This window comes from Lissotriton vulgaris, chromosome 1_1, assembly GCF_964263255.1.
Source record: "Lissotriton vulgaris chromosome 1_1, aLisVul1.2, whole genome shotgun sequence".
Lineage (NCBI taxonomy): Eukaryota > Metazoa > Chordata > Amphibia > Caudata > Salamandridae > Lissotriton > Lissotriton vulgaris.
In genome coordinates, this window is record NC_141685.1 from 960,756,528 (window position 1) to 960,782,292 (window position 25,765).

Consider the following 25,765-nt stretch of genomic DNA (forward strand, 5'->3'; position numbering starts at 1 on the left):
AGAAGGGAAATCCTTAGAGAAAATGACTCTCTTTAAAGGATTCCCTTCCCCCATAACGTTCACCTGGCATGACGTCATGCCGTAACTTCTCCATTAGGGAGAAGTGAGCAGTGTGAGCACGAGCACATCGATGAACCTGCTGTCACTGCTGTCCGGGAAAAACTGGCTGACTGCAGTGGCGTAACGAAACTTGAGGGGGCCCCCCTGCAAACTACATGGAGGGGGCCCCCTCCCATCCTCCGTGCCAGTCTAGAGCTCTCAGGCCAGCGACCCGCCATACTGCAGGGGATGCGGGCTATTGTTATGCCACTGTCACCAATCCAGCAGTTATAAGTAACACTGGATGGTGGAGTTAAAGGTTGGGCGTAGTCTGCCGGCAGGCTATCATAGGTGGCGGTCCGTTCATTACAGGGCCCCTGCCATCAGTACGCCAGGGAAGTTTGCCCAATGTTAGGTGGGTTTCCTGATGCAGACTCCTGTCATGATATACAACATCGGGACCACTCATTGTTCAGTTTTGACAAAAGTGCATCCACTGCTCCTTCTTGTTTCTGTTTTAAAACATTAGACAAAGCGACAATGCAGTATTTTAAAACCAGATGTAACTACAAAGAGCACATTTTGATAAAACATTTTTATTAGTAGACAATAGCAATCTTAAGAGCCATTGCATAGCTTCATACACTCTTTGACCCAAATTCCATCACAGTCTCTCAGTCTATCTCTCTCTGTCAGTCAGTCTATCTCTCTCTCTGTCATTCAGTCTCTCTTAGTCAGTCAGTCTCTCTCTCTCTCTCTGTCAGTCTCTCTATCTCTCTCTCTTTCTGTCAGTCAGTCTCTCTCTGTCAGTCAGTCAGTCTCTCTCTGTCAGTCAGTCAGTCTCTCTCTGTCAGTCTCTCTCTGTTTTTAGTCTCTCTCTCTCGGTCAGTCAGCCTCTCTCAGTCAGTCAGTCTATCTCTGTCAGTCTCTGTCTTTCTGTGAGTCAGTCTCTCAGACAGTTTCTCTCTGCCAGTCTCTCGAGTCAGTCAGTCTCTCTCTCTGTCAGCCAGTCTCTCTCTCACAGTCTGTCTCTCTCTCTGTCAGTCAGTCTCCCTCTCCCTGTCAGTCAGTCTCCCTCTCTCTGTCAGTCTCTCTCTGTCAGTAACTCTCTCTCTGTCAGTCCCTCTCTCTGTCAGTCTCTCTCTCAGTCTCTCTCTTTCAATCTCTCTCTCAGTCAGTCAGTCTCTCTCTCTCTGTCAGTCTCTCTCTCTGTCAGTCTCTCTCTCTCAGTCACTCTCTCTGTCAGTCTTCCAGACAGTCTCTCTCTCTCTCTCTCCTCGGTCAGTCTCTCTCAGTCAGTCATTCTCTCTCTCTCACAGTCATCCAGTCTCTCTCAGTGAGTCTCTCTCTCTCTCTCCCAGTCAGTGACTCTCTCTGTCAGTCAGTCTCTCTCTGTCAGTCTCTCTTTCTCTCAGTCAGTCTCTCTCTCTCTGTTGGTCAGTCTCTCTCTCTCTCTGTCGGTCAGTCTCTCTTTCTCTGTCAGTCTCCCAGTCTCTCTGTCAGTCAGTCTCTCTCTCTCAGTCAGTCTCTCTCTCTCTGTCAGTCTCTCTCTCAGTCAGTCAGTCTCCTAGTCAGTCAGTCTCTCAGTCTCTCTCTCTCCTAGTCTCTCTCTCTGAGTCAGTCAGTCTTTCTTAGTCAGTCATTCCCTCTCCCTCAGTCAGTCTTCAAGACAGTCTCTCTCTCTCTCTCCCTCTGTCAGTCCTCTCAGTCAGTCATTCTCTCTCTCTCGCAGTCAGCCAGTCTCTCTCAGTGAGTCTCTCTCTCTCTCAGTCAGTGACTCTCTCTGTCAGTCTCTCTCTCTCTGTCAATCAGTCTCTCTCCGTCAGTCTCTCTCAGTCAGACTCTCTCTCTCAGTCAGTCTCTCTCTGTCGATCAGGCTCTCTTTCTCTGTCAGTCGCCCAGTCTCTCTGTATCTCAGTCAGTCAGCCTCTGCCTCTCTCTGTCAGCCTCTCTCTCTCTGTCAGTCAGTCTCTCTCTCTCAGTCAGTATCTCTCTACCTCAGTCAGTCAGTCTCTGTCAGTAAGTCAGACTCTCTCTCTCAGTCAGCCAGTCTCTCTCTCTCCCTCTCTCTCTCTGTCAGTCTCTCAGCCAGCCAGTCAGTCTCTCAGTCAGTCAGTATTCAGTCTCTGAGTCAGTCAGTCAGTCTCTCTACTCTCTCTCCACTCTCTCTCCACTCTCTATCTCTCTACTCTGTCCTCTCTATCTCCACTGTCTTACTCTCTCCACTGTCTCTCTCTCCACTCTCTCTCCACTCTCTCTCCACTGTCTCTCTCTCTTTCCACTCTCTCTCTCCAACCTCTCCACTCACTCCCTCCACTCTCTCTCTCCACTCTCTCTCTCGACTCTCTCTCTTGACTCTCTCTCTCTCCACTCTCTCTCTCTCCACTCTCTCTCTCTCCACTCTCTCTCTCTCCACTCTCTCGCTCTCCACTCTCAAGCTCTCCATTCTCTCTTTCCAATCTCTCTACTGTCTCCCTCCATTCTGTCTCTCCACTCTCTCTCCATTCTCTTTCTCTACTCTCTCTCCTCTCTCACTCTCCACTTTCTCTCTCCACTCTCTCTCTCCACTCTGTCGCCACTCTCTGTCTCCACTCTCTCTCCCTTCACTCTCTCTCTCCAATCTCTCCACTCTCTCCCTCCACTCTCTCTCCCCTCTCTCTCTCCACTCTGTCTCCACTCTCTCGCCACTCTGTCTCCACTCTCTCCACTCTCTTGCTCTCCACTCTCTGTCTCCACTCTCTCGCTCTCCACTCTCTCGCTCTCCACTCTCTCTCCACTCTCTCTCTCCACTGTCTCCCTCTACTTTCTCTCCACTCTCTGTCTCCACTCTCTCTCCACTCTCTCCCCACTCTCTTGCCACTCTCTAACCACTCTCTCTTTCCACTCTCTCTCTCCACTCACTCTCTCTCCACTCTCTCTCCCCAACCTCTCCACTCTCTCTCCACTGTCTCTCTCCCTCTTTCCACTCTCTCTCTCCAACCTCTTCACTCTCTCTCCACTCTCTGTCTCCGCTCTCTCTCTCTACTCTCTCTCTCTCTCCATTGTCTCGCTCTCCACTCTCTCGCTCTCCACTCTCTCTTTCCAAAGTCTCTACTGTCTCCCTCCATTCTCTCTCTCCACTCTCTCTCTCCATTCTCTCTCTCCACTCTCTCTCCACTCTCTCTCCCCTCTCTCTCTCCTCTCTCTCTCTCCACTGTTTCTCTCCACTCTCTCTCTCCACTCTGTCGCCACGCTCTGTCTCCACTCTCCCTCCACTCTCTCTCCCCAACCTCTCCACTCTCTCTACACTGTCTCTCCCTCTTTCCACCTCTCTCTTCAACCTCTCCACTCTCTCTCCACTCTCTGTCTCCACTCTCTCTCCCCACTCTCTCGCTCTCCACTGTCTGTCTCCACTCTCTCTCTCCACTCTCCTGCTGTCCACTCTCGCTCTCCACTCTTTTACTCTCCACTCTCTCTCTCCACTCTCTCGCCACTCTCTCTTTCCACTCTCTCGCTCCACTCTCTCTCTCTCTCCACTCTCGCTCTCTCCACTCTCGCTCTCTCCACTCTCGCTCTCTTCACTCTCGCTCTCTCCACTCTCGCTCTCCACTCACTCTCTCCAATCTCTCTACTCTTTTCACTCTCTCTCCACTGTCTCCCTCCACTCTCTCTCCACTCTCTTGCCACTCTCCCTCCACCCTCTCTCCACTCTCTTGCCACTCTCTCTCCACTCTCTCTTTCCACTCTCTCTCTCCACTGTCTCTCTAATCTCTCCACTCTTTCCACTCTCTCTCTCTCCACTCTCTCTCCACTCTCTCTCCAATTTCTTCACTCTCTCCACTCTCTCTTTCCACTCTCTGACCACTCTCTGTCTCCACTCTCTCTCTCTTTCCATTCACTTCCTCCACTCTCTCTCTCCAAGCTGTCCACTCTCTCTCCGCTCTCTCTCTCTCCACTGTCTGTTGGGACAGCAAACAAGGTGTATTGCTCTACCGTGGCACATGACTTTTAATAAGTCCAAATAAGACAATCAAGACCCAAGACGTCTTCAGCCCGACCCTAGGCATCCAGAACAGTCAGCCACCTTCACACTATAATGTCCCCGCCTCTCCTCTGCAACCAGAGCAACACAAACACAACTTGGCACACTGAGTTCAATTACTAAACACGCCTGACTGAGGGCAGACACAAAGTAGTGTGGCTTCTAACAAGTGTGCTCTTACCTGAGGACACCATGTTGCTGCCTCGTCCCTTCTCCCTTGAGCATTGCCGTGGAGAATGCTGCCTCTGCCCCTGTCCCCCCCCCCCCCCCCCCCCACCCCTCCGACCCCTCCGCGCCCCCACCGCTACCTCTTTCCAGCTAGTGGCTCTGACTCTGACTGAAGAGGAACAATGTAAGTTGAAACATTGTTTCTCTTCAGTCCTGGGTCAGAGCGGAGGGGCTCGGAGCAGGCTGCAGACAGCCTGCACCTGCTTCAGAGCCTCTCACGCACAGATTTGATCTCCACTGAGGAGCGGAGGGGCCCCCTTCACCTACTCAAGGCTGAGGGGCCCCCTTCACCTACTCAGGGCTGAGAGGCCCCCCCGCACTGCAGGGGCTGCGGGGGTGTTTGTTACGCCCCTGGCTGACTGTGCCAGGGCACAAAACAGAGCCCAATAGAGACCCGTTTCAAGGCCCCCTTTAAAAAACTGCCAGTGCTCAGCACGGGTGAGACCCGGCCCACTTAAAGCCCTGGCTACAATGAGCACGAGCCCCTGGTTTTACACGTCCAACCCATTTTCCATAACTAGTGAGAATAAATGTAACCCAGGGCTGCCCTTTCGACACACAGTGCTTCAATCGAAACAAAAGGCTGCCTCCCTTATTACTTCAAGCCCCTCCCCATCTAAGCGCCAGCCGTCCTGTGCCCCTCGTGGCATATAGCCGTCATGCCACTCAAAGGCAGGTTACGATTCGGATGAGAGTTCTATGAAGTACATTGCACTTCAAACCTTCTTCTGGTCATCAATCGATTTTCCAGAGGGCACAATTTCTTATTTTGGTTCAATTATTAGTTCAATTTGAACTACTACTCGATTAGGTTCCTCTCCACCAGCATATCCCCCCACCTCAGACAACTTCATTGGCTCCCGGTGGCCAAGAGAGTGGCACAAGGCCCTTACGTTCACTTTTCGGGACTACCAGGGCAGAGCCACTAACTTTCTGAGGAAGAGACTTTGCCCTTACCAGCTGGACATATCACCGAGGTCCAACAATAAACGCTACCTCACCATCTCCCGCTTTGCTAAAGCAAGGGTGGGGGGCAGATCGTTTGAGGTGGGAACCTCCAAATGTTGCAATGACTTGCCTCTCCATCTAAGTGTGATGCACTCTGAACAGGAGTTCAGAAAGGTCTTGAAGACCTGCCTGTTCAGGCGTAGGGACTAGCTCTTCGCCGGCTCTGCTCGATTGTTATCCGCTTTAGCGCCGGGACTCCACAGTCGAGGTAGCTGTGCGCTCTACAAATGTTTTTATTATTATTATTATTATTATTATTATTATTATTATTATTATTATGATTATCAAGAGCTTTGGGTGTCTCGGACCCCATTCTTTAACAAACGCTGACCTCGCTAGGAGAGCTAACTTTTTGCTTTTAACAATGAAAAGCATTGACAGGACAGGTGTTGAAGAGGAGTTGTTTATCTGAAGAGAGACATTTACCTTGCTGCCTTAACAGTGGGGACTTGGATGTAGCTCTTGGGTCTAAACTCTATGTTACCTAAGCAGGGGCTGCTAATCTTTTATTGCAAGTCTTACAGCCAAGGCCGTCTTAACAGCATTCTAGGCCCCTTGGCAAAGTAGTGCACTGGGCCCTGCCTACACAACCACTCACAGGAATAAAAATGGTTAACGAAAAATTATCGTTAAATTCTGGTCTACATTGGGCCTCTAGGCTCCTCAGGCCCACGGGCAACTGCGCGGCGTGCCCATGCATTAAGACGGCACGGCTTACAGCACTACTCAGCTAGGTGCCATGCTTTGGACCGGATGTATTACGGTACAACGCGTACCGTTATAACGCGTACCTTTACGACGCAGGTTTAACAACGCAAGTCGTTACAACGACTTGCGTTGGGAGGCTCTGGATAGTGAATAGTTTAATTTACTATTCCAACTCCAGTCCCCGTGGATAGTAGGGAAGGTGTTGGATAGTAAATTAAACTATCCCCTATCCTAGAGCACCCTCCAGGAAAGTCGTTGTAATGACTTTGGTTGTAAATCCTGCGTTGTAATGGTACCGCGCTGTAACGGTTCCGTTGTAAAGGATGTTTCCCTTTGGACCTGATTACGACTTGAGGCGTATTTATTGCCCCTGATAAATAACAATACCACAGGGTTAGTCAATTATCGGGTCCGATAAATAACACCTATTATAAGTATATGGGGAATACCATGAACATTTAGGTGTTTAATGCACCAAAATCTGCATAATATGGTAAATACCGTACATTTCGGCCTGGCACTTCGGACATTCCTTCAAGAGCAGGAACAAGAATTGTTTGGATATGGCTGGTCTCTGTCTGGAGGGACTAAAAAACTGTGAGTAAAAGTGATGGAATGGAATGCTATTCCTAGCGATATCCAGTGGAAGAGATGACCTCAATCAAGCATTCCTTCCATCCATTTGTTGCTCGTTGCAGCAGTGCGATAGGCATACCCAGACTTGGGCCTTGTGTTCATGTGCTTAGGGACTCAAGCTGGATCTCACTGAGGAGGCATGAGCCTCCTCGTGTAGCTGCCTGGAGGGGTCCAGGCCTGGTACTGCGGTCTGCACTATTCTATAGGAGCAGGACCAAGGCTGATCTACAGGTACCTGGACTCCTTCTAGATTAGCACAATGGATGAAGAGGCTGTTGCAGCCGGTGAATGCATGACAGAAGTACTACCTCATTTAGCCCCTTGCGCTGACTCCGCCTTGCGCGGGCGGAGTCATGACGGAACGGTTCCGTCATCAGCACAGCTCAACCGATGCTGATGACGGAACCGTTCTGTCATCAGCATGGAAGGGGTTAGTGGCCCTTCTGTTGTACATGTTTCCTGTTCAGGACCCATACGAAAGCATAGCATTGTAAATCGACTTTTCAAAAGAAGTGAAAATGATTCGTACTACCATTTATTCCATTGCGACTTTACAAAAATGACTTATTTTTTAACTCCTGGTGTTTTTATAAACAGATGCAGCAGCTTGACCCACCTCCCAAACCAACAGTGCAGCATCAGTGCCTGGGCCATGTTCTCTCTTCTGAGAACAGAAGTAATTCCAGACTCTTGTCAGCTCTATGGTTATCACCAGTCAAGTACAGTTCAAAGAGGGTCAGTTTCTCTCAATGTCTGACCCACTTAACATCACAAAGCAACTAGTCACAGAAATTCAATTGAGAGACTGTCCTCTTAGGAAAGAACCACCACCCAGATACATCTCAGACCAGCCCTTTTACAAAGACGATGAACCAGTTAAACAGCAGACCAGTACCAAGCTGCCAGCCCATATCCTGTTGGCACAAACAAAAGCACCCTCAAATGAATGGCTATATCTTAGGACCTCACCAGTAGGGTGTTGCTTACGTTAATTGCCGCTGTAACCCCCCACGCGATCCGAAATGTCCAGATGTCTGGGTTACAATCCAAATGTATATAGGAGGTGAGGCAAAAGTGAGCCATTTCAATTTTGCAATATATTATACTTTAGAGGGGGATCAGCCATACGTAAATCGGTCAGATCTCACTTTAAAGAAGTAGTCCAGAACAAGTCCCTTGGCCATTCCCTCCTTGACTGCACAGAAGGAACCACAGATGTCTTTTTAGTCAATGTGAGCATCATCAGTGAGATGGGACTTTACGTTACCTGCACTACAACTACTGAACCAGCCAGCATTGAGCCTTAGTCTACTTAGAATTACAACATTTACTTTTGATGTGAAAGTGGAACCAAATACAACTTTGCAACAATCATTTATGTGGGGGCTGCAAAAGAAAAGAACCAACTCCAAGCAAATCAGACTAAACAAACAGAAAATACTGAACTCCACGGTCCCACTCTACAAAATAGGAACAACCACAAAAACATTTTAGCCTTCCAGGCATTGTTTTTAGGGTGTCATTTACATCATTGTGCAGGCAGCAGAACAGCGATGTCCGTATGCCGAACACGCTTAGCTTAAAATCCAACTTTTCATAAAAAGAATGCAGTCTTACATTTATTGTATTGGAACGTTGAGGAAAGTTGTTCTATTCTCAGCCAATGTGCTTACGGGTAAGGACCCACCATATTGAATCGTATAGCAGCATTTATAGAGCTCTTTATATTCCCTATTGGGTTGCGTATCATTCCATTTCGCACTGGGTTCTTGGGCAGCCTTTCAGAGTGCACCGTTTAGAAGAGTGTGTAGTTAGATCTACATGAGAAGGGTTGTGTGAGGCGCGTGAGAGCTGGAGATGTGCTCTAACCGTGATATGGCAGCATTTGGCATCTTGGCGTGGGTTGCTAAGATGGGAGAACACATCCAGCGGCACATGGGAGTATTTACCCTTTTCAATCAATCAATCAGGGGAATTGTAATTGCGCTACTCACCCGTGAGGGTCTCAATACCCAGGGGGGGGGGGGGGAGGGGCCAAGCAGCTCCGTTCAGTCAAAAACCCTTTTATTTACTACTTACCAATAGCATCAAACTTAAGGGCATGGGAAAAGCTATGGGAATAGCCAGGCTTTTGGTACGCTCCATAATTTCAGCTTGCTGTAAATTATTCTTATTCCAGCAGGGAGTGAGTTTCATATCTTAGCCATTTGAAATGAGAAAGAGTTTCTAGTGTGAAAGATTTTTTGAAGGAATGGATGGTCAATCGTGGAGCCAGCATCCTCTAGTTTAGTGGTTGCCATGGAGATAGTGCTGAAGGAAGAGTGATCCGAAGCCGTGGATGGCATGATGAAATAGGCACACAGCTTGCAAGATGACACATTTAGTCATAGACAGCCAGTGTAGAGAATCAAGGGCAGGGAAAACGTGGGATCGCATATAAAAGTAAAGAAACTGTCTCGCAGCTCCGTTCTGTTTTTTCAGAACTTTGTGCGCTGCCTGAAAGGTAAATACAGTTAGACGAATCCCGGGGCGTAGTAGGTTGAATGTGACTTGTACCTTTTTAGCGAAACCAGATAAGGAAAAACACAATGTATGCATCTTATCCTGTAAACGGGTCAACTTGTAACTTGATTGACTTGAGAAGTCAGGTTAAGCGTATCCATGATCACGCCTAGGTCTTTTTCTTGATGTGATGGGTCAAGAAGTGGGTCTAGCTCTTTTGGTCAAATGGTGGATAGTTGGTAGGTGGTCCATTTACCTCAGGGTTGAAACTTAGCTTTTGATGTATTTATATTGAGGGTATTAATCACTAGCATCATGTGATGAACAGCTAGGAGGTATTGTCTGACGGCGCAGAAACCACACTTAGATGTTATTGTGTTTAGTATAACTTGTGTCTTCAGCTTAGTTGTGAAAGTTGCGGCTGAAGGTGAAGACAAGCTGCAATTCTTGATTATAGTAATAGTTAAAGAAGAGTAGGGTGTTGGTTGATCCTTCGGGAGTTCCGGACATTGAGGGAAAATGCTCAGAGATAGAGGGGGAGGGTTTGTGATAAGGTCAATAATCTATGCGCTCCACTCTACACTTGTTGAAGATGCCTCCTGAGTGTAATTATGATGGTGTTGGGGTGATCTGCACTGCAGGGGCCCATGGGAATGTACTTGTTGCTGCTCAGTGTGAGAAGTTGGCCTGATATGCAATGCTCACTATTCTAGTGAACACTATGTCTCAGTCCAGACAACCCTTATTGATGATTGATTGTAAGTCAACCTTATAGACCAGCTATCCTAGTAGCATGGATACGAGCAGTCTAAGGCTAAAGACTCGAGAGGGCGTGTTAAGCCAGCTGTTATACCACACATATACCCCATGAACACCAAGTGAAAGGACACCACACAAGTGTTATGAAAATAAACAGTGTATTTATTAGAATCACAACAGCCCTGTACTCTTTATGAGGACAGGGTACTAAGCACAAAACAAAACTCTTACGAAAATACTTAAGTTAGCACAGTATATACAAATGCCCGAGTGGCACGGAAAACCATATACTCTGAAAGTGGAATGCGAAATTACTAGCAGGTAAGTACAGTACTAATAGGCTTTGGAATCGCTAGGACTTGACTATAGAATCGTTAGATTACTTCTAGGAGACCCAGGGGACTCGGGTGCAGAGTGTGCACTCTCACGCGTGATGCGGGACAAAGTCTATGGTAGCTAGTAAAGACAAAGTTAGTGTTCTCGGGCAAACCCGACCTGGTAGGAGGAAAACGAAAGTGGATTCTGACCCTTGGATAGTGAGGCTATGCTGGGGCACCGAAATGCCGAAGTTACCTAGCCCATGGGCTGCAGCTGCATAGGTCTCAAAAGACGTCGGGAATCCTCGTAGACGGACTAGGAGCCTGGAAGAAAGATGCTGGCAGGCGACCAGTGAAGAGAGTTCGAAGTGATCCAAGCCTGGATCTTGAAGATAGATGACACCTGAAAGCAGAGGGGACCAAGTTCGTGACTACTAGCCAGTAGTCAGGTGGCACCAGGAGGGCACCGGATGGTAGTCACCTCGACTAGGTGAGTGGGCGACGCTGGGCTCTGCAGATCTCACGGACCAGGAGGCGTTGTCGGCGACCAGGATGGAGGAGCGAGCTGTCCCACGATGGATGAAGCTGTCGGCGTCGCTGGACCCAGGATTGGGCAACAAAGCCTTGGCTAATTCAAGCCAACGCGGTGGACCTAAAATGGCGTTTTGAGTGGACCAGGAGGGTCCGGGGTGCTCCTCTTTTGGAAGGGAGCAAGGGCCAGTCTGGAGCAACCAGACCAGCAGCAGTGATGTCGTCGGGCGTCGTTCAGAAGGCCACAAGCCAGCGGGCTAGTAGCCAAACAACGCGGTGAGCAGCAAAAAGCAGAAGGGCCCCACGCAGATCGTGGAGATGCTGGGAGGCTGAACTTCGGTGCTGGAGCTGCTCAGGGTCGGGGCTTCTCGGACCCCAAAGCACTCACCAGAGGGTCACTCGGCGGGCTTGCTGGAAAGAAGTCGTGCAGTCTTGGCGATAGCCGGTCCCTCGAGGTCTCGTCGCACTCACGGTTCTCAGCTTGGCTGTAGAGGTGAGTAGAGGTCAGAGGTGCCAGGGAAGCCGGGTCTCGTCGAGCTGTGTCGTCGGATTCCTGAGGAAGGACTTGCAGCAGACCGCAGTGTTCTTAAGATGGTGCCTGCGGATGCAGGGTGACTACTCCTTAGTCACAAGGGAGAATCTTGAAGAAGAAATCTTGAAGTCCTTTCGCAGAAAGTCGTGTCTTGATTCCAAAGATGATCTAATTTGAACAGGGGGCCCGCTCCTATCTTTATACTAAGAAAAGGGGCTGACCCGGTGACTAGGTCCTGCCTATGGGTGGGACTAGGAGGGGGGTGGTTACACCCCTCTCCCATGCCGGATTTTCCCCAGGCCAGGGGCTGGTGTGCCCCTGGAACTGGTTCTGACCGGCCTATGCGTAGTGAGCACCGGGGTGCCACTCAGCAGTCACCTTCCTGTAAAGCCCTGCCTACCCAGGATACACAAAACCCTGTCTGGGACGGTGCTAGTACCGCCCCTGACAGGAAACCCTTTGTCCAGGCTCCCCTCGCTGGAAGGACTCCCAGCTGCAGGGGGTCAGACTCGTGTCTGTGGTGGCAGCATCCATTTTGTGGAGCTGAGGCTTCGTTTAACTTTAACCGGGGTTCACAGTTACATACATGTTGTGTCCCTCTAGAAGGGTGGAATGCTAACCGCGTCGCCAGAATTGGCGAGGGGTTAGTATTCCAATTCGTATGACACCTTACTCGACATGTTTTGATAAAGCAATACCAAAGATAGCATTTAACCGCGAGGATTATAATGCACTTAAGAGTATATACAATTGTTGGCACCAAGTAAAGAAAAAACTAACCCCAGCCTGGTGTTTGTTACTAAACATTCAGTACTAAACGAAAGAATTCGACAAACTGTTTGTGCCCACTGGCCAATACTGAATGTGAACATACCTAAAGAGAATCAGTTATCAAAACCAATGTTCGCCTATAAAAGGAACAAGTCTTTAAAAGATCATATAGTACGTTCCCGTATGACACAAGGAACCCCTAGCAGACAACAATCCATTGTCAATACACTCCCAGTTACAGGCACCTTCAAATGTTCAAACTGTAAATCATGTGCCACAGTATTGCAAGGTGCAACCTTGACCTTCAACAAACAACTGATCAAACCTACAGACCTAAATAATTGTAAAAGCTCCAACGTGATCTATTTGATCATTTGCCCATGTCAGAAAGGCTATGTGGGACAAACAGGCCGAGCGTTACATGTAAGACTCACAGAACATAGGTCGGCAATTCGGACACATAAACTCGCAGCTCCCATGGTTCCCCACTACTTATCACAGAATCACGAGCCAGACCAAATGTCTTGGTATGTCCTGGAAAGAATACACCCGAAATCAGGCGTAGACATAGATAAAATAAGAAAACTGCGAGAAGTCTATTGGATTTTTCTGTTGGGAACAGCAGTGACAGGATTAAATGCGGAGATACCTTGGGAACAAGCTATTATGTAATAACAATAGTTATGCACATATGTAAACATAGCTTTGAGCTATAAATGCATTATATTTTTATAATTGGGCCATGAATATCATTCCTTATGCATATTGACCACAAAGCACATATTATAACTCCCTTTACCTTCACAGAAGATTTCTACGTTGGGTAGCAAGGGCACATATATATCCTTCCCCCCCCCCCCTCCCTCCCCCCCCCCCCAAAACCCCCCCCCTCCTTCCCTCCCCTTTCTATCAGGCCCCCCCCCTTCCCCTATCTCGGATTATTTTATGCTTCACCACATCCAGTCTCACCAGCAGTACAGTAATGTTCACACAGAGGACACTCGGGACTCTGTTAATATATTTCTGGCATTAATCAGTTGTATAACATTACAGAATACAGAGGTATTACATTTCTTAAGTTCACAACACAGGCTCTCCCGTCTCAAAATGGCGACCATGTGAGTGCAATCCGATTCATATCACTAAGACATATCCGGTCTATCCACCATCTTATTTGTTCAATATTCACACCGTACACTGGTACACCTTTAGTCTTTAGCAGCAAGGGTGGCCCGTAAAATATGTATATATAGAGGGTCATTTAGGAGGAACATGTATATATAGAGGGTCATTTAGAAAGTACAGATTAATTTAATTAATGATATGTCCACATCGGTTTATTTTAGTACTCAGTTACCATTTACAAACACTTCCCTTTTTGGTGCAGTTTTGAAACGACCCTTTTTGTTTTTTCATAACCATATTGAGAGACTAGTTAGTTTATACACATTAGTAAACTAGTCCAATATGGCGCCCCAGTTTGCCAGATCATAGCAACTTGCGCTAGTTGCTTTCCATCCGCCAGCCCGTCTATCGTCTCGCGTTAGTTGTGAACTTCCGCAACAGCGCCTCTCTACAAAACACGGAAATATTCATTCCCCTCTACGGGCGGTATATCCGACGGTCACACGGGCCACGAACAGAATTCAGAAGCATCGGTAAGTACCTTCGTTAGTCCGAGCTCCCCCTTTTCCGCGTTGCTTAACCTCTTTGCTACGCGCATAATAGAATTACAATTTACTTCATGCCCAAGTCTAATACTCCTGGTTGTAACAAGTCTGTACTCTATCAGCCTCCATGCTGCTCGTAGAACGTGCATCCGTTTCAGGTTTCACGCTGAGTTGCAATCCCATCTTTGCTAGTATACAGGATTACATCCATACCTATATCTAGCACCTTTCTCATAAATAACACGTTAAAGTGAAATCAGAAGCGCACATGTATGTTTAGCCCACACCTCCGCTTTCTTAGATAATGTGGGAAAGGGGTTGGGACTCATTTAATTCCCTTAAAGTAGAATGTGAATTTTCGTTGTGCAAGCACATTCCTACAAGCTAACAGTTTACCATTTCTTCAGATGGTGTCCCCACCGGAATCATGACGGTTTATATCCTTTCCTAATAATAGTGGCGTCCCTTGATTGGTGAGACAATACCCTCCAACCCAGGTAGGAATCACTGTCAACATAGCCTAGGTCAGAATCTAGCATTTATAAACAATTGATATACTAAATAAAAGTCTTGCTTTCTTTTGGCCCCACAGTATTTTTCCGAATGGAGGGAATCCACACTAGTTTTCTCACATTGTCAACAAACCTAGAAGATTTTATTGAGTGGGAATCCTACTACCACTAACAGGTACACATTTTAACTACCAGCAGAGTCAGTGGGAAGCAGTGTCTCCCTGTCCAGTTTAATTAGAGTTCTCCTTTTCGTTGTATCCATGTCATCCAGAACACATCCATCAACCGGCTGGAGGACAGATACATAGATTATTCATCAGACCCCAGAATCCCATCGTACGTTATCCTCCGTAAAGGTACCAGTATAGTTACATATATTCTTTTTGTTTCCAGTTTCTGGACATGTAACCCTACAACATTGCCATCTTCGTTTCCAGTCATTACCATATGTTCTTAAGTAGGAGAATTTACCACTGCACTTAGCCCCATTATATATGAGTGCAATTTCCCCCAGCCCAGTCCTTACACATACAGGACTTTTCTTCTGTACCTTCAGATATGACTTTGTGGTCACTCTGTATAAATTAGCCATATATGAATTGGAGGATATTTTCATCCTTAACCCTAAATCATGAGCCTTTTAGTTTTGCACTATGAGTCAACTAAATGTATATATGGAATGTATAGAAATGTATATAGCATACATAGCTACTGAGTCTTTCAACTACAGTATGTACTAACAGAAAGACTAAAAATGTATATAGTGTAGATAGCACCTTGAGCTGTACAGAATCAATTTCAGATGTTTCCTATTAATTTCAAATCTGTATATAAAGAATAGAATATGTGATTAAATATGTCAATTTTAAAATGTGTGTTTAGATACGGAATCTTGGGTTCAGGCTGGTTGTCATCATGAGGTGTTGCTAGAGAGATCTACTCACAGCGAACAAATTATCAAATGCAATGTATATATAGAATATGTGAGGAATGAAAACAATACATCATACTAATGACATATAATCTCTGTTTCTCAGTTTAAGACATTGGTGCATGAATACAGACTTCCTGAAGAAGGCTCACGCCGAAACGCGTTGAAAAAGGAATGCACTTCTGTATTTTTTTATAACAATTTATTTCACTGTGTATTATCTCACTGTGTGTACATGTATTGTCTTTTTTATATATAGTTATTTGCAATTATAATGAATTCAGAGAAATAATTCTCATAAAAAGATGTCAAAAAAATAAAATATCATAACAGATCAGCATAATCATAAAGTGTCTCTAGTCATTAGTTCGTTAGTTTTCTCTCCCTTTCTTAAACAGGCACATAACCCGGTGCACACGCGTTCTTCTTTTACCCCACATGTTATTCCTTGCCAGGGTTCATCCTATTAGGCAGGGGCCCCATTCTTCCTAAATTATGACACCTTACTCAACATGTTTTGATAAAGCAATACCAAAGATAGCATTTAACCGCGAGGATTATAATGCACTTAAGAGTATATGGTATGCGTTATCATGGAACAGCTATTAGGACTTGGTTCCGCAAGCTGCAGACAGGCTCAGCTCATGCCAGAGCACCATCTCACACGATTCCAAGCACTCTGCCTTCAGGATTGTCAAGGCCTGCCATAGGAGTGACTGATAGGAATCTGTGTGTCCATTTTTAGGGTTAGATATAGGTATACTATATCTACAGCAAAGGGTGATTACACGACTTTGCCCCAGCTGTCATGCAGCCAGTTGTGTCAAATTTAGGAGGCCAGCCAGGGGTGGCATAATACATGCTTCAGCCCCTGGTAGGCTCTGGGTACACCTATGCCCTGAGTTACAGGGTCTGAGAAGGTGGCCCAGTACCAATTGGTAAATGCACCTAGGGTACATGTCGTAATTTAGAGAGAGAACAGCCAGGCTGTAGGTCTGATTGGCAGGCCCACAGCCAGAGAAAGTCGTAAACCAGTGAAACAAAAGCAAAAAATCTGGGTGATCATAGGATTGCAGACCCTACTCTCCTACATGAGCCCCCCCCCCCCCAAACTTTGGGACAATAAGCTAACCTTGACCAGGTGAGTCTTCTTGTTCTAAGTGGAAATATCTGGAGAGCCCATCGGCATTGCCATGATCAGTACCAGGTCTATGTTCCACTGTAAAGTCCATCCCCTGTAGGGAAATGGACCACCTAAGCAGTTTGGGGTTTTCACCCTTCATCTGATTTAGCCACAAGAGGGGTTTATGGTCGGTCTGAACCTTGAAGTGAGTGCCAAACAAGTATGGCCTCAACTTCTTCAGGGCCCAAACCACAGCAAAGGCCTCCCTCTCAATAGCTGACCAATTCTTCTCTCTGGGGGTCAGCCTTCTGCTTATAAAAGTAATGGGCTGATCTTGACCATCAAAATTCAGTTGAGATAGAACAGCTCCCACACCCAACTCAGAAGCATCTGTTTGGACAATGAATGGTTTGGAGTAGTCTGGACTCTTGAGGATAGGTGCTGTGCACATGGCCTGCTTTAGGTCATCGAAAGCGTTTTGACAGCCTGCTGTCCACTGAACCTTTTTTGGCATTTTCTTACTTGTCAGTTCATTTAATGGAGTCACAATTGATCCATAGTTCCTGACAAACTTTCTGTAGTAACCAGTCAGGCCCAAGAAAGCTCGAACCTGAGTCTGGGTGGTTGGAGGAGCCCAGTCCCTGATTGACTGTATTTTGCTCTCCAGTGGCTGAACCTGGCCTCCACCTACAAGGTGGCCCAGGTATACAACCTGTGTCTGCCCTATCTGGCACTTGGTGGCCTTGATAGTGAGGCCTGCTGCTTGCAGAGCCTCTAACACTTTCCTCAGGTGGACCAGGTGATCCTCCCAGGTGGAGCTAAAGACAGCAATATCATCAAGATATGCTGTACAGAAGTCATCCAGCCCAGTGAGAACATGATTCACCAACCTTTGGAAGGTGGCAGGTGCATTTTTCAGACCAAAGGGCATTACCACAAATTGATAATGCCCACCAGGGGTTTAAAATGCTGTCTTGGGCTTGGCATCCTCAGCTAACCTGATTTGCCTATACCCAGCTGTCAGGTCAAATGTGCTTAAGTAGTTGGCAGAAGCCAATCTATCTATGAGCTCATCTGCCCTTGGTATTGGGTGGGCATCAGTCTTAGTGACTGCATTGAGACCCCTGTAGTCTACGCAGAACCTCATCTCTTTCTTACCACCCTGGGTGTGAGGTTTTGGCACTAGAACTACTGGACTAGCCCAAGGGCTATCTGAGGGTTCAATGACTCCCAACTCCAACATTTTCTGCACTTCAGTTTTGATGCAGTCTCTAACATGATCAGGCTGCCTGTAGATTTTACTCTTGACTGGCAGGCTGTCACCAGTGTCAACCTCATGGGTACACCAATTGGTCTGACTGGGTGTCAGAGAGAACATATGTCTGAAAGACTGAAGAACCTGTTTACAGTCTTTCTGTTGATGCTCAGAGAGGCTGCCACAAAAGACAACACCATCTACTGACCCATCATCAGGATTCTGAGTGAGCAGGTCTGGGAGAGGGTCACTCTCTTCCTCCTGTCCCTCATCTTTGGCCATGAGCAAGCTCATGTCCTTCCTGTCGACATATGCTTTGAGCCTGTTGACATGGAGCACCCTGTGGGGGCTCCTGGGAGTTCCAAGGTCCACCAGGTAGGTGACCTCTCCCTTTTGCTCAAGAATTGTGTGGGGCCCAGACCATTTGTCTTTGAGTGCTGCTGGGGCCACTGGCTCCAACACCCACACCTTCTGTCCAGGCTGATAAACAGTCAGGACAGCCTTTTGGTCATGCCAAGCTTTTTGGAGTTCTTGACTGGCCTTAAGGTTTTCAGATGCCTTCTCCATATACTCAGCCATCCTGGAGCGGAGACCAAGTACATAGTCCACTATGCTGGTTGCAGGCTTTTTGAGAGGTCTCTCCCATCCTTCCTTCACCAGGCACAGGGGTCCTCTTACAGGATGCCCATACAAAAGTTCAAAAGGGCTGTAGCCAACCCCCTTCTGTGGGAACTCTCTGTAAGCAAACAAAAGGCAGGGAATCAGGACATTCCATCTACGCCTGAGCTTTTCAGGTAGTCCATGAATCATCCCTTTTAGGGTCCTGTTGAACCTTTCAACAAGCCCATTGCATTGTGGGTGATAGGGTGTGGTGAACTTGTAGTTGACACCACATTCCTTCCACATAGCAGTTAAGTAGCTTGACATGAAGTTTGCACCTCTGTCAGAGACAACCTCCTTAGGGAAGCCCACTCTGGAGAACACTCCAACTAGGGCCCTTGCCACTACAGGTGCTGTAGTGGTCCTAAGTGGAATAGCTTCAGGATACCTGGTGGCATGATCCACTACCACCAGTATAAACTTGTGCCCTGATGCTGTCTGGGGTTCCATTGGACCAACAATGTCAATCCCCACTCTTTCAAAGGGCACCCCCACCACAGGCATTGGTATAAGGGGGGCCTTTGTTGTGCCACCTGACTTACCACTGGCTTGGCAAGTGACATAGGAGCGACAAAACTCCTTGGTATCCTCATTCATGTGAGGCCAGTGAAAGTGTGAGACAAGCCTGTCCCAAGTCTTTGTCTGGCCTAAGTGACCTGCTAAGGGAATCTCATGGGCCAAGGTAAGGAGGAAACCTCTCTGAGACAAGGGGATAACCAGCCTCCTGGCCATGCCAGGCTTGGGGTCTCTTGCCTCAGTGTACATGAGTCCATCTTCCCAGTATACCTTGTGGGTACCTGTGGCGTTCCCAGCAGCCTCAGCAGCAGCCTGCTGTCTGAGGGGTTCAAGGGAAGGGCAGTCTAACTGGTACTTCCCCAGGTCTTCTCTTGAGGGGCCACCTGAACCCAGAAATTCAACTTGATCAAGTTCGAACTCTTTAGGCTCTGTTTCCCTCAATTCCTGCAGGTCAGCCTCCTCTGAGACTTGATCCACAACCTGGGGCACGGGGGAAGGCAATGCCTTAACCCTACTGCTCTTCTTCTTGGAAGGTGACTGGTCCATTGTTCCAGGATCCAGTACCTGTTCAGTGGGGCATCTTCTGGCCTGTGACCTAGTCACAACAAGCACATGTGCTGGCAAGCCTAACATCTCCATGTGAGTTCTATGCTCCACTTCTGACCATTGTGATGACTCCAAATCATTGCCCAACAAACAATCTACTGGGAGGTCTGAACTAACAACAACCTTCTTCTGGCCATTTACCCCTCCCCAGGAGAAAGCAACAATTGCCATACTATGACTGGTAGTGACATTGCTTGCATTGGTCACCAGGAAATCTGTACCTGGCATGATCTGTCCAGGGTCCACAAAGTTAGGTGTCACCATTGTGACACTGGCACAAGTGTCCCTATAGGCCTGAGCCATTTTTCCATTTATCAAAGGTGTCTGCCTGTATTTGCCCAAAGTATTGGGACTTATATCAGGGGATATATCCACATCCCCTGTACAGACAAGGACAGCCTGAGTGAGTGTGCCAACTAAGTTGTCATACCCCTCAGAACCAAGGTTAACCCAACTAAACCCTTGGGAGGTGCACTACCACTGCTGACTGTGCTAGGGGGCACAGGTGCCTTAGGGGCTGCAGTGGCAGGAGTCTGCCCTCCTCCTTTCTTGGTGCACTCACTAAACCAGTGAGTTTTACTTTTGCAGTATTGGCACCACCTTTTAGATTGGCCTTCTTGATTCTTCTTTTTCTGGGGAGCCTGACCCCCACCCTCTTTGGGTTGTTGGGGACCTGTTGAAGACTTCTGGTCATTTTGTTCACCCTTAGAATCTTTACCCTTCTGGTCTGCTTTCTTCTGACCACCTTGATTCTGGCCCTGGGTCTGCTTAACTCTTGTTCGGACCCATCTGTCTGCCTTCTTTCCCAATTCTTGGGGAGAGGTCAGATCTGAGTCAACAAGATGCTGATGCAACAACTGGTTCTGACAATTGTTTAAAATTTGTTCTCTCATGATCAAATTATACAATCCTGTGTAATCAGTAACCTTACTGCCCAGCAACCAGCCCTCCAAAGCCTTAGTGGCACAATCTACAAAATCAGACCAATCCTGAGACTGAGTTTTCTGGGTATCCCTGAACAGCAACCTGTACTGCTCAGTGGTTAGGCCAAACCCATCAATCAGTGTATTCTTCAGGACTTGGTAATTGTTAGCATCCTCCACTCTAGTAGTGAGGAGCTTATCTCTACCTTTACCTTCAAAGGAGAGCCACAAGATAGCTGCCCACTGACTCTGGGGGACACACTGTACAGTGCAGGCCCTCTCCAAAGCAGTAATCCATTTGTGGATGTCATCCCCTTGTTTAAAGGGGGGCACTATCTTATTCAGGTGTTTTGTATCAAAACTCCTTTCCCTATTGCTAGGTATAATGCTGCCACCAGTGGGTTTTGACCCACTCAATTCTTGCTCTCTAGCAAAGGCAAGTCTTTCTTTGGCCAGGGCAAGTTCTTCCCTTTCAATCCTCAGATTGACTTCCCTTTCCTTGGCTTCATAGATTCTCCTCTGAGGGGAGGTCATCCTCCTCAGAGCAGAGGCCTGAGAGCCATTGGTTTGAATGGATCTGTTAGAGCCTCTTGATAGAGACCTAACTCGTCCATTCCCAATGTTAAGCTGACCTGAGAGGGGTCCCAGGGATCTCCTAGTACCATTCTCATGCCTGCTTAAGTTGTCCCTAGTTAGCTGACTAACTACTTCTGGACCTTTGTCTGCCTCGTCCTCAGATGGCTCCTGATCATCATCCTCCTCTGCTGAGAGATGGATGAGATCTGGGTCACCCCTGGTTCCCTCTAGGGCAGGCATGTCCCCTTCTGGATGAGAAGAGCTAAGAAGTTTCTCAGCCTTTCTGGCATCATAAGTCTCTAAGAGACCAATCAGAAATGGGATTGTGGGGTTAGACCCCTGTTTTAGTTTCCTGGAGGTACACACTTGTCTCATCTCCTGGAAGCTAAGGGCTGCATATCTAGAAGAGGCCTGTGGAGGGTCCTCAACCACCAGAGGGGTCTCTGTAGACTCTCCGTGGTTAGACATGCTTCTAGTGTGGTGTAAGTGATGCACCTACCTACACTATGTGTTTGCCTACTGATCCCTTGCTAAGAGTTGCAGCCAAGGTGTGCTAAGCCTTGAGGGGCTGCAACAGCTGGTTCAGTAGAACTCAGAGTATTCTAAGCTAAGTTATATGTACCTGAAGTACTTATGTGATCTTTCAACAAGATATTCTTAGGATACGTGTGGTAAAACAACAGCAAGCTCAAATCCCACCGCTGCCACAAATGTGAGAAGTTGGCCTGATATGCAGTGCTCACTATTCTAGTGAACACTATGTCTCAGTCCAGACAACCCTTATTGATGATTGGTTGTAAGTCAACCTTATAGACCAGCTATCCTAGTAGCATGGATACGAGCAGTCTAAGGCTAAAGACTCGAGAAGGCGTGTTAAGCCAGCTGTTATACCACACATATACCCCTTGAACACCAAGTGAAAGGACACCACACAAGTGTTATGAAAATAAACAGTGTATTTATTAGAATCACAACAGCCCTGTACTCTTTATGAGGACAGGGTACTAAGCACAAAACAAAACTCTTACGAAAATACTTAAGTTAGCACAGTATATACAAATGCCCGAGGGGCACGAAAAACCATATACTCTGAAAGTGGAATGCGAAATTACTAGCAGGTAAGTACAGTACTAATAGGCTTTGGAATCGCTAGGACTTGACTATAGAATCGTTAGATTACATCTAGGAGACCCAGGGGACTCGGGTGCAGAGTGTGCACTCTCACGCGTGATGCGGGACAAAGTCTATGGTAGCTAGTAAAGACAAAGTTAGTGTTCTCGGGCGAACCCGACCTGGTAGGAGGAAAACGAAAGTGGATTCTGACCCTTGGATAGTGAGGCTATGCTGGGGCACCGAAATGCCGAAGTTACCTAGCCCAGGGGCTGCAGCTGCATAGGTCTCAAAAGACGTCGGGAATCCTCGTAGACGGACCAGGAGCCTGGAAGAAAGATGCTGGCAGGCGACCAGTGAAGAGAGTTCGAAGTGATCCAAGCCTGGATCTTGAAGATAGATGACACCTGAAAGCAGAGGGGACCAAGTTCGTGACTACTAGCCAGTAGTCAGGTGGCACCAGGAGGGCACCGGATGGTAGTCACCTCGACTAGGTGAGTGGGCGACGCTGGGCTCTGCAGATCTCACGGACCAGGAGGCGTTGTCGGCGACCAGGATGGAGGAGCGAGCTGTCCCACGATGGATGAAGCTGTCGGCGTCGCTGGACCCAGGATTGGGCAACAAAGCCTTGGCTAATTCAAGCCCACGCGGTGGACCTAAAATGGCGTCTTGAGTAGACCAGGAGGGTCCGGGGTGCTCCTCTTTTGGAAGGGAGCAAGGGCCAGTCTGGAGCAACCAGACCAGCAGCAGTGATGTCGTCGGGCGTCGTTCAGAAGGCCACAAGCCAGCGGGCTAGTAGCCAAACAACGCGGTGAGCAGCAAAAAGCAGAAGGGCCCCACGCAGATCGTGGAGATGCTGGGAGGCTGAACTTCGGTGCTGGAGCTGCTCAGGGTCGGGGCTTCTCGGACCCCAAAGCACTCACCAGAGGGTCACTCGGCGGGCTTGCTGGGAAGAAGTCGTGCAGTCTTGGCGATAGCCGGTCCCTCGAGGTCTCGTCGCACTCACGGTTCTCAGCTTGGCTGTAGAGGTGAGTAGAGGTCAGGGGTGCCAGGGAAGCCGGGTCTCGTCGAGCTGTGTCATCGGATTCCTGAGGAAGGACTTGCAGCAGACCGCAGTGTTCTTAAGATGGTGCCTGCGGATGCAGGGTGACTACTCCTTAGTCACAAGGGAGAATCTTGAAGAAGAAATCTTGAAGTCCTTTCGCAGAAAGTCGTGTCTTGATTCCAAAGATGATCTAATTTGAACAGGGGGCCCGCTCCTATCTTTATACTAAGAAAAGGGGCTGACCCGGTGACTAGGTCCTGCCTATGGGTGGGACTAGGAGGGGGGTGGTTACACCCCTCTCCCATGCCGGACTTTCCCCAGGCCAGGGGCTGGTGTGCCCCTGGAACTGGTTCTGACCGGCCTATGCGTAGTGAGCACCGGGGTGCCACTCAGCAGTCACCTTCCTGTAAAGCCCTGCCTACCCAGGATACACAAAACCCTGTCTGGGACGGTGCTAGCACCGCCCCTGACAGGAAACCCTTTGTCCAGGCTCCCCTCACTGGAAGGACTCCCAGCTGCAGGGGGTCAGACTCGTGTCTGTGGTGGCAGCATCCATTTTGTGGAGCTGAGGCTTCGTTTAACTTTAACCGGGGTTCACAGTTACATACATGTCGTGTCCCTCTAGAAGGGTGGAATGCTAACCCCGTCGCCAGAATTGGCGAGGGGTTAGTATTCCAATTCGTATGACACCTTACTCGACATGTTTTGATAAAGCAATACCAAAGATAGCATTTAACCGCGAGGATTATAATGCACTTAAGAGTATATGGTATGTGTTATCATGGAACAGCTATTAGGACTTGGTTCCGCAAGCTGCAGACAGGCTCAGCTCATGCCAGAGCACCATCTCACACGATTCCAAGCACTCTGCCTTCAGGATTGTCAAGGCCTGCCATAGGAGTGACTGATAGGAATCTGTGTGTCCATTTTTAGGGTTAGATATAGGTATACTATATCTACAGCAAAGGGTGATTACACAACTTTGCCCCAGCTGTCATGCAGCCAGTTGTGTCAAATTTAGGAGGCCAGCCAGGGGTGGCATAATACATGCTTCAGCCCCTGGTAGGCCCTGGGTACACCTATGCCCTGAGTTACAGGGTCTGAGAAGGTGGCCCAGTACCAATTGGTAAATGCACCTAGGGTACATGTCGTAATTTAGAGAGAGAACAGCCAGGCTGTGGGTCTGATTGGCAGGCCCACAGCCAGAGACAGTCGTAAACCAGTGAAACAAAAGCAAAAAATCTGGGTGATCATAGGATTGCAGACCCTACTCTCCTACACTCAGGAGCTGGGACATTGGGATACACAAAGTCATCGTTGGATGGATGAAAACCATCCATTTATGGCTAAGTCAATATGCTTAAACACAAGGACTCATTAACAAGACGGTGATCCTCTCCTCCTTTGACTGAAATTGAGATAGGCCTCATGACATGAAGAATTATGAAAAGTAAGGAAGGACTCAGCTAATAAGGCTGGTCCCCCCAGCAGCTAATGAAGCAGCCATTTTGTAATGGTTTAGATTACTTTCCCCTTTACAACCCAAACATCATACACAAGCCTTAATCTGGCAAGGTCTTCCATTGCATAATTACTAGATTCTGAAATTACATTTTCCCCTCCTACATTACAAATACCATATCAGTTTATGAACATATATGTGCAATTCCCGATGATGGAGGCAACTAGGGTAAATTGGACAGTTTCTCATTTTCCTCACCCCCCTATTACACACCATATTAGTTGTTGAGCATATATTTGCAATCCCCGCTTCCTTGGGCACTTATAGTAAATGGGAAAAATCTCTCATTAGGACTACTGTTAACCCCACAATCGTTGATGCCTCTGGGAATTGGGATTATTCTGCAATGGAACCCCCATCAACTCCGTAATCAGGTGGACTCTTCTTAGTCTCATGGACAGCAAAAGAGCACAATATTGACATTTATAAATCGGTCCTAACAGACCCCGTCCGTTTAGTTGGTTTTTAATCGAGTCACTCAGATATAGAGAATAACCTTTTTAGATCTCCCAATAATATATTGGAGCAGGTAAGCTGCAATGCCTTCAGACTTATATATCCTCCTAATCTAACTAAATATGCGCCCAAGAGCCTAAAACAAATTTCTAAAATCTCACCCAGAAACGCTAATTTCTGACACTTGCTTCTGCTCAAAAAAAGAAGCCACAATTAGCAATCTTATATTCTACACGAAAAGAAGAGCACAATGGAGGAAAGCCTTGCTCTCTAGGCTCCGGATCTCTGTATCCAAGAAAATTACACATGAACTCAGACTTTTGGAAGCTCCCTCACTCTCTTACAGACCTGATGCAACCATCTCCCTATACAATAACCAGATTATCCTCATCCAATCCTCAAACCCCAACCTGTACAATTTCAATGAAACCTTCTCTAGCATCAAAAACTCTATAACTAGCAATAAATGTGCTTCCTCCCAAGATTGTCTTACTCATTAGATGTCACTCATAAACCCCCTGTACTGTCCCCTCATGCCGGAGCCACATCAAGCGCTCCTCCCTTACTTCCCTTGCTCCCCATGGTGTGCAACACACACAACACCAACTCCACACGAGCACACGGGGAACCTGAGTCCCCACTAATAAATTACCTATCTAGAATACACCCTTATTACACCTCTTGAGTAGTGATCGCAGAGATGCACAGTTAAAGAAATGTGAACATAAAGAAGCACATCAGCTTTGCCACCAAAGAAGCAAACTTCCACAAGAACATCTTGAGAAAAATAATACCCTTCCTACTCCCT

General features: G+C 47.6%; 1 protein-coding gene and 1 long non-coding RNA gene across 2 annotated transcripts in view; one reads left to right on the top strand and one right to left on the bottom strand.

Annotated features, from left to right (window-relative positions):
* TAC3 (tachykinin precursor 3) overlaps positions 1–25,765 on the bottom strand; it is a 243,724-nt gene that overhangs the window by 178,908 nt on the left and 39,051 nt on the right. The gene's annotated exons all lie outside the window — the stretch shown is intronic.
* Positions 13,626–15,389, top strand: LOC147748294 (uncharacterized). Its single transcript, XR_015299714.1, has 5 exons — positions 13,626–13,710; positions 14,130–14,219; positions 14,315–14,409; positions 14,506–14,590; positions 15,272–15,389. It is a non-coding gene; the product is annotated as an uncharacterized LOC147748294 (long non-coding RNA).